Genomic DNA, 9,200 nt, shown 5'->3' on the forward strand with positions numbered 1-9,200 from the left:
TAATGAGGTGCGGAGGCTGACAGCATATCCGAGTGGTGTATGAAGGGATGGCTTATCTGGAGCAGAATGTACATAATCAAATACTTCCCTAGGGAGGCATGTTTCAGCGTGTGTCAAAAGAAAGGTTATGCGTGTCATGCAACTAGTGACCATCTGACATGGCAACTTGGTCAAATATAGCAAATTTGGATTCAAGCTTGTACCAGGTTAACCAGCTGAAGGGTGACATTTGAACTGCAGCAAAACACCATAGACATTCTTTAATTCAATTCAGATGCATTTTACATTGATTGAACTGAAGGGTTCCCACTGGTTGAACAATCCCTAAACCATTGCCACTTTATATACAGACTACGCCAAAGATGGCTACCACCTTCTGGTATGTTACAAGGGCATCTCAGAAAGGCAATTTCAAAATAAAACCATTTTGTGTGCAATGAGTGGGAAACTACTCAGCAGGGGGAACACTAATGGTGGCACTGTCAAATGTACTCATCATTCATGCCTATGGAGAGAGATGATATGGCACAGTAAACGATTACTGAATACGAAATGGTTCTATTGTGAAATTGCTGCTGCTTTCTGAAGCACTCCCATAGGAAGTCCTGTTCTCATACAGAGCTGTTTAATATAATATTTATTATTTATTTTGATCTTAAAATAACTAAAAAAAGAAACATGAATCATTACTGCCTCTGTATTTCTGACTAAAGCATATATACATTTTTTGAGACACCCTCTTGTGCCCCAATCCCATCTAGACATTAGCTTGAGCATTGAACTGCACAGTCCAGCCAGCTCTACTGGGCCCTACAGCAAAGTGGGATAAGGGGACTGGGATGGGGGGCAACAAAGAGTCTCCAGGAAAAAATAGATATACACACTTTAGTCATCAGGAGTACAGATGTAGCAACTGACAATGATGCTTCTTGTTACCTTAGAAAGTGAGACGCAGCATTTACAATGCATGCTGTTGTAGATGGTCAAAATATCCATCCTGAACAGCCAGACGCTCAGAGTGACACACATGTCCATATACATCTTTTACTGCAAGACAGTTTGTATTATTATTTTTGTATTATAATAACCATAATCAACGTTATCATTATTGTCATTATCATCAACATCATCATTATTATTTGTTACGAGACACCTTGTATTATTCTGATTTCTCCTCCAACCAAGCCTTTCTGTACTGAATCTCTATCAGGGGGAACACCAGGATGTCAGTACTGTAGCCAAGGCTCATGAGCACCCTGCAGGTGACCAGAAATGACTGTTGCATTGATATTGAGATGACAGAGATGGCTAGTTACCAAGAACAGTGCAGGGTTTGTTGGCCATCAGAGTTCCTAGTCCAGCAGGCCACTCGGACAGTAGCCAGTTCAGACTGCCCCAGCAATAGGTCAGACAGAGTGTGGTCATGTCTAGGAGCTGGGGACAACACTAACACTGCTGTCTGGATCCCTCCCACTCTCCAGCCATATACAGAGGCTGGGACCTAATCCTTCTTCCACACTGAAAGATGATTGCCAACGTGAGGAATTTCCTACATCTTAGAAAATGGAAAATACCAGTACAATCTGTAACCTCTCACTGGCAAGAAGTACTGCAGAGCTCCCATTCTGCACTTACTTACGACTTAAATTTCCCAGGGAAAATACAATTTGATCTGAGCAGAAAGGACGACACTATTAATTAGGGAAGCGGGAGGTCAGGAAGCCTTGAAGCCAAAGATGACCTAAACAAGTGGAAACTCAAAGATCGTGCCTTCATCTCTGACCTTGGGAACAGATTCTGAGCTAATAACAGCTTTTATGAAAATCTAAATCAAAAAACAAAAACAAAAAAAATGAGGAGGAGGGAAGAGAGACGAACAACAAAGTAGCTTCCAACAGCACAAAGCCCCCAGAAAACTCTCTGCCACAGAGGAAATGTCAGTGACCTCCTGGAGGTGACAGCCCTGCTGACAATCAATGTGCAGATGTGACAACCTGTTAGTTCCTTGGCTTAAACTGATAGACTTGGGGGAGAAATATTTGGGAAACATCTGCTTTCTAAGAAGGTGCATGCAGCAGTCTACAGAGCCATTGTCTAGGAGAGAGGTGAGGATGACCTTAATTTTAGGCCCATTTCCCTGACAGATGCTGAATGTCAAGTTCAGCAAGTCTCATTTTACTAGAGGGCCAAATGGGTGCAGTGGGATTTGTGAGACCAGGAGATTTTGGGTGTCCCTGTACTAATCTATCTTGAAAGGAGCATAGCTGAGAGCATGCCACCCTAGTCCCTTTCCTGGGGAGTGCAACGTGCTCCCCTCCCCTTCTCTTCTTCGTCAGGTGAAGGTAAACTAGCCGCTCAGTTCCTGGGATTCCTCTGAGCTATCCCTGGAATCCCATGACTCGGAGGCTACAAGAGATCAACTGAGGGCAGAAAGGCCCTACCTACCTTTCCAGGCCAAAGCTGTCCAAATAGCCAGTGATTCCTATAAGGGTCTGCTCGCTCTGAAACGCTTAACTGATAAGTGATATCATATCCCCCCATAAGTGAATTTGCATGTAGTGCATCCACTGGAGTGGCCAGATCTCACAGATACAACCAACATCTACAAGACTTCTAGAGCAAGCATTTCCTTGAAAGGTTTTAAGGACTGTTTAGCACTGCTTTTCAGGTGGGTCGGTGCATTTCTGCATCTAATCGCATAAACTAGATTTTCCAAACAAGCAGAATGTCTCTTCCTGCCGAAACGAAGTGGAATGTTCTCCCTTCCGTCTGGCCTAAAAGCCAGCCTACAGCCTCTCTCATTTTCCATCACTCAAACAGATTCCCTTTTTGATCAGCTTTTTTGCAAAGAGGAAGCTCCTACCTTCCGTTCTCTCTCCACAATCCATTAAAAAACGAGTGGATGGAAGTAGACCTCCAAAATGTTCTGGTTTTACAATCTCATTTTCCACGTCTTGCCCAATGTCCCCATGTCTGTTTCTTGAAAATCCTATCCAACTTGGGAAGAGATATCAGGGGTGGGAGATGGGACAGCATTTCACAGCACTTCTAAAACTTTGTCAGTTTAATCAGAGGGGGGATGGAAATCTTCAACACCATAATCCTTATGCTTCAAGCAGTGGTAGATATTTTCAGTACTGCATGTAGGTAGGTACACAACCAGATCAAACTGAACATCAGCTTTAGTGGAGGGGAAGTCTGTAAATATTTACATAATTGAACAGCTCCACTATGTTCCACGGGTCTATGTTTGAGCGCTTCCAAGGCATCTAAGCTAGCATCGAGCTCTTAGGAAACATGAGGTCAGCAGAAATGGAAGAAATAAAGCATCCAGGGGAACATTCAGAATCCAGATCTTGCAGTACAAGTCTGCAAGGCATGAGAACTGGCCCGTGAGACTGACTGGTCTATTGTTTTTACTGAAGAGGAGACATGGTAGCACACCCTACATCAGACAATGTGAACATAAACCAGTCTATTAAAATTCTGCAAGGGGAAGTATCTGCAATCAAAAATAAATGGAGGATCAGATTTTTAGAAAGGTTCAATGCACTGAATGCAGAACAGGGGCAGAGTGCTCTGGCCTGCATTTAGGTACGCAAGAGAGCACTAGTCTCTGGGGGAAAAAATCTGGCTCCACATCAGAGACAGATACCTGGCATCTACCACTGATGTCTCCAGGTGCTCACCACTACTTTTGATCCACCTGTCTTTTAGCAACCAGAAAAGACATTATTAGTCCACAGAAACACTCTACAGAAGCCACAAAATGAATCTGTCTGTGTCTCTGGCCACAACAAAAAATTCATCCTTGGAAAAAGGAAAGTCCTGCTAGTACTTTCTGTGTGAAAGCCCTTCTGCTCACTCTTCTTGGGGACAGAAGAAGTAGGCAATTAAGGAAGGAAAATTTCAAAAAACCAAGACATGCCCAAATTTAACTGGATAAATTATTTACAAAGAATTCATCCAGCATCAGGATGTTGCTCCAGAGTTGGCATTCAGAGAGATTTGCCTAAAATGAATTTGAGTAAAGCTTCTGGTTTAAAACATATCTCTAGATTTTCTCTTCAGACCTGGTGAGCCCCTCCATGCCCTCTCTGTGGCACCATCTAGTCCGACAGTCAAGAGCTCCAAGCTTTGACCTGAGTTGGCAGTTTGCTTCATGGGAAGGTGGTATTTAACTCTCAGGCAACGGACAGAAGAAACGCTACAAAGATAAAGGCTATCCAATATAAATGTGCCACTTACATGCATCTTTTTGTCCCTTGACCTTCATGCACAACAAAAATATTGGGGGAAAACAGCATTGTTCCCAATGAGGCATGAGACCCTGAACAATCAGCCTAGGCTGAAGTTACTCAGCCTAGGAATCAGCATTAGCTTGGAAATACCCAATTCTTTAAGCTCAGCGTTGGAAGAGGTCTAATAATGGACAAAGTCTGGGCAGTGGCCAGAATGAGATGCAGAGGGAAAAACTGCATCACAAACTGCAAAGACGTCTCTTAAAGAATATTACACAGGGATCCCTGCTGACAGAAGCACATTACAGTGGAAGGCCTAATTCACCACTGGAAAGGAGGATTACAAAATTTTGCCAAGATATAAGAAGGCTGTTGTGCGTTCTCAGTAGTGTGGGAATCTGCTAGCAACAACATGGTCCGGACTGCCTGCATCTGCTCACCTTTCCACTGCCCTCCCCCTTTCATGTGCTAATAATCTGAAGAATTCTCTTGTCAGGCCAAGTGCTTGGTTTCCAAGGGGAGGTGATTTGGAAAACGAATCACCCTTTGAATCACATATGGGCAAAAAAAGTCACTTATCCAGTTCGGACAACTTGAACATACAGGTTTTGCCCACCCACAGTGTGACCCTCTCAGGCTGGCTTGCTCTCACCAAAGAGCGAAAGCCCCATCCTGTGGCTATCAGTTGCAAGACTCCTACTGACTTCAGTAAGAGCAGGATGGGGCTCTGCACAGGCTCTGCACTGCCTGTGGTGCAGCGTCTCGCTGGGACAGACCAGCTTCCTCTTGTAAAAGTTTAATAGCCGTAGACACTATTGCTGCTCTGCAACTGGCTCAACTGTTACTGTTTTCCCTTCATAAATCACAAGTAACATGTGTCCAGTTAACATGAAATAAACAAATCCGTGAATAAACGTGGTCCAGGGCTCCAATACACTGTGCTATCAGGCTCCAGGATGGAAGCGTGACTTCCACGATACAGCCCCAACACCTCTGATTAAACCCAGAGTGGAGCAGAGGATACCATATCGTGTGCAAGCTTAGACCAGAGGGGTTTGAGGAAAAAAAGGACAGGAAAGGGGGACAGTTCCCAGATGTCAGGGCTGCAGCGATTCCAAATAAACAGTCAAGTTCTGAGAGCTGCCAAAGAAAACCATCGTTGCAGGGAAACATCTCAAGAGTGAGGGAAGCATTTTTGTTGCCCCTGTGCTGGATGCTAATAGGTGAGAGACAGCTCCAGGGTGGCACTGCTGTTGTTGAGGAAGCATACAAGCTAAAAGCCCTTGCATGACCTACCCCACCGTGCCGTACCAGATGCCAGTTAGACGCCAGATCAGTCCTTCTAGTCATTAACTTTATGGCACCAAGGAGCTGCAATTTGTGGAGTGTGGGTAGAATTTCAGCTTGGATGCCAAATGTCCTGGCTTCTGGCAGAGTTTAAATGCATCCTTAAACCTCCGGAAAATAGCTGTTCTTTCCTTTTACCCCTGGTTAGAAGACAATCCTTACTGGAGTACCACTGCCTGGGAGTAAGATGGATCATGTAATATGCTTGCTCTGCACTAGTGTTAGATTATCTGAGAGCAGTAACAATTACCTACCATCCTGCTTCTCTACTGCCGAAATGATATGTTAGGCTTATAAGGATAATGTGACCTGCATTAACAAGATGGTCTCCACCATGGATGGAGTCTATGATCTGAAATGCCAGATCTGAAGGTTAAACACCCCACTTCCTATTCTACCTACAGGGTTCAGGCTTCTCTCCCCCAACCGGTCACCTGTTTCTTCCGCTCCTAAATAGACACACGTAAAATTTTCCATCCAACTATTTTTTTTTGGTGCAAACTGTTTATGTGATGCCACCAAAACATTTGGTAAATCTGTGGCAGTTTCACTGAATTGTGTGCTCTGGGAAAATGGGGATCTGAAAACAGAAGATAAAGTTCAAATGTTTTCTTTTGCTATTTTTAAAATAAAATATTGACTTCCCGCTATTTCCCAATACCTTTTAAACTCACCAGGCAGAATTAAAAAACAAAAACAAAAAAACTCGGAAAATAAATGCTCAAGATCTAAGACCTGAGAAAGGGAACCTGATGTCCAAAAGCTTGTCCAACAGCTCTCCCAACTATATAGTTGGTCCCATAAAAGATATCACAAAATATCCCTGACACTTGTACACTTCCTGGATTATCATGGTGACAACAACACTCCAACCCTAAAGTGGTTTGACTCCCTGCCAAAGTAAAATCTGACTTTTGATTCCCAGAAAAAAACCCCCCACAACATTTTTTTTCTTATTTTAGCTTGACCTGAAATGATTTGGGGAAGGGGGTCAGCAAGCCAAAAAATCTATTATTTGCATTTTTTCTCTCAATATTGTACTTTCAATCAGACTGCTTTGTATGCCTGGGATGACCTGCTTGATAGCATACAGCAAGCCCGTTCTGTGAGGATAGTCAAAATATCATCACCATTTCAACAGTGAAGGCAGAGATGGAAAGCTATGGGTAGCCAGGAAGAGGGGAAAATTTGCAAATTGGGACACTGTAGTGGTTTTTCCACAGCCATTTTTGGAATAATTAATGCAATTTCCTGCATTTTAGATGGGGGGGGGGGAGCGGACAGGCTCTGTGGAAACCCAGCTGCTCTTCATTTGGCATTCTCCAAATTGTCACTGGCAAATTATATTCTATTAAATCAAATTTGCTTCTCTCTAAAAATAGCTCCCCTACTAGGGTTACAAATAACATCAGATTACTCTGACTGAAGGAGACTAACAAGAAAACAATTCATCTTCCCCTGGTTCTGCCTTGTGAGTTTGACAGCACTTTGCCCGGTTGGTTTTCGGCAGCTACCCTGCCCAGTCATTTCTCCCTTGTTTGTGTGGGTTTTCCACAGTAAAGTGACACAGAATAAACGCTTCTGAGATAGCAATGTGCAACTGCAAGACTATAAAAACTGCCGAGGGAGTTGGAGGGCTGGGAGGCATTGGCTGGAAGCGCTGCTAAAACTCTCTTCGTGCGAGTGATTGGCTTTCAAGTCCCTTTAATACACAGGCTTGTCTCAACCCCCCTGGGCTTCATTCAATCCTGCATTTCCCACTGGAAAGAGAAATCACATTAAAACACTCTAAAAGCACAATTGCAATGCCTATCAACACCATCCCTCTCATTGCAGCCCCCCCACCTCCCAAAAGACACCCTTTGGTTCTTATATCACCCACGCACGCCTGCCCCCGCTCACCCATCGCCCCTTCCATGCTAATAGCGATTGAGCCTTGCTCCCTATTTTCTACTCTGCTCCCTTATTTTTCCTCTTCACTCTGGCCACTCTTTGAGCCCACCCCCAATGCCAAGCATCAGCGGCCTCCAGTTGTACTTGCACCGGTGAAAAGGCCCTTCAAAGGTTCCCAAGTCGAAATTCTCACACTGCTGGCAGCGTCCTACTCAAGGCAGAGAAGACCTGGGCTTCATGGGGTGATTCACTCCCGTGCCAGGCCCATGACAGGCTGTGAAGTAGCCGCAGTACTTTCCCCTGGCAAGCCGACCTGGCACCTAGGCACACAGAGCTGGTTCGGCCCCAGGCCAACAAAGCAGCTCAGGGCTGAGGCACACGGAAAGGGCAGGGGGGAAGTTTGCATGGGGGCTGCCACTGCTCTGTCTCTTTGGTAGACAAAGGGCGGGCTTCAGTCTCCCACTGTGTTAATAGAGGATCTGGCACAAATATCAAATCCACATCTGGAAACAAATGTCAACCCATGCCCTCAACTCCCTCTGGGACACACAGAAGAGGACTGGTCTTCACTGCACCCTTTAGCAAAGAGGTCTCCCATCCCCCTAATGCCCGTTCCCTCCAACTCTTCCCTGTATTTATTTATGGATTTACACTCTCCCCTGCCCAAAAGGTTCAGAGCGGCTTAAAATAAGCAAACAACCCAGACAGGAAACAACAGTTGATTCTCCAAACAGCCCCCAGCAAAACTTGAAACTTCTCATTCCCCTCCACATCCGCGCACCTCCCTCCTCATAGCCGGATCCAGGATCTTGAAAAGGGGTGAGGTGCACCAGGAAGAGCACACACCAACTGCTGAAACTTCCTTAGCCTGACGAAGGGTTTTTGAACCCGAAAGCTTGCTTAATAAATATTCTCCAACTGTGGGGAGGGGTCTAATAAAAGATATCAAATTCACCCAAGGAACCTTGTCTGCCTGTGTCCTTAGACCAACACGGCTACAACCTAAACCCCTCCATCACATATAACACATTTTTCTCCAGTTAAAAAGAAACTAGAAGCTGTAGTAATATCTAGGCCTAGGCCCCTGGCAGTATTCAGTTTCAGATTGAAGCAAAAACAAGTAGAGCTCCACTGGCACAATCCAAGAACAAGCTGCAGGGCTGTGAAATAAGAGCTTCGGTACCAGGAGCAGGGGGAAGACGGCAGCACTGCAGAACAAAGGAAAGCTCAATTAGTGGATACAAGACCATTACAAAGAAGAGAGGGTCATTAACACCTGGGGAATGAAAAGTTTAGAAGGGATGAAGTAGATGACAATGAACCATGAAACCAAACAACCCCCTCACTGCTGCCTGATTAGAAATGCTGCTGCCACTGCCAGGCAGTTGGTTTTAAGCTTTAGGTGGGGCAGGAATGAAAGGGGGTGCAAATGCAGCAATGCACCCCACCCCACCTCTAGATCTGCCCCAGTCTCCTCTATATAAGCAAATTCTCTGGCCAATCCCAACCATACTTCCCTACATCCATTTACCATCCAGCACCCCAGGGCAGCACCAACCCGGGAACACCTACCAGCTCTGCAGGGTGGGCAAGCTGGCCAGGTCCTTTCCTCTCCATTTGGGCAGCCAAGAGGGTGCCTGGGCTGGCCCCAGCCCTCCCACAGAAGAAAAGGGGATGGAGCGATAGCAACCGTTCTTCAGCCCAGGAATGGCTGCCGGA

General features: G+C 45.2%; 1 protein-coding gene across 3 annotated transcripts in view; it reads right to left on the reverse strand.

Moving 5' to 3' along the window:
• The window catches only part of LOC102379301 (diacylglycerol kinase beta-like), a 248,317-nt gene that overhangs the window by 135,619 nt on the left and 103,498 nt on the right, over positions 1-9,200 (reverse strand). The window contains exon 1 of one of the 3 annotated variants that reach the window (XM_025214740.1): positions 937-1,036. The exons of the other annotated variants lie outside the window; for them this stretch is intronic. The gene's annotated coding sequence lies outside the window, so the exon portion shown is untranslated. Of the gene's footprint in view, positions 1-936; positions 1,037-9,200 lie in introns of those variants that run through there. 3 annotated transcript variants of the gene reach the window in all.

The sequence above is a fragment of the Alligator sinensis genome, unplaced genomic scaffold (genome assembly GCF_000455745.1).
Source record: "Alligator sinensis unplaced genomic scaffold, ASM45574v1 scaffold1086_1, whole genome shotgun sequence".
NCBI classification, from domain to species: Eukaryota; Metazoa; Chordata; order Crocodylia; family Alligatoridae; genus Alligator; species Alligator sinensis.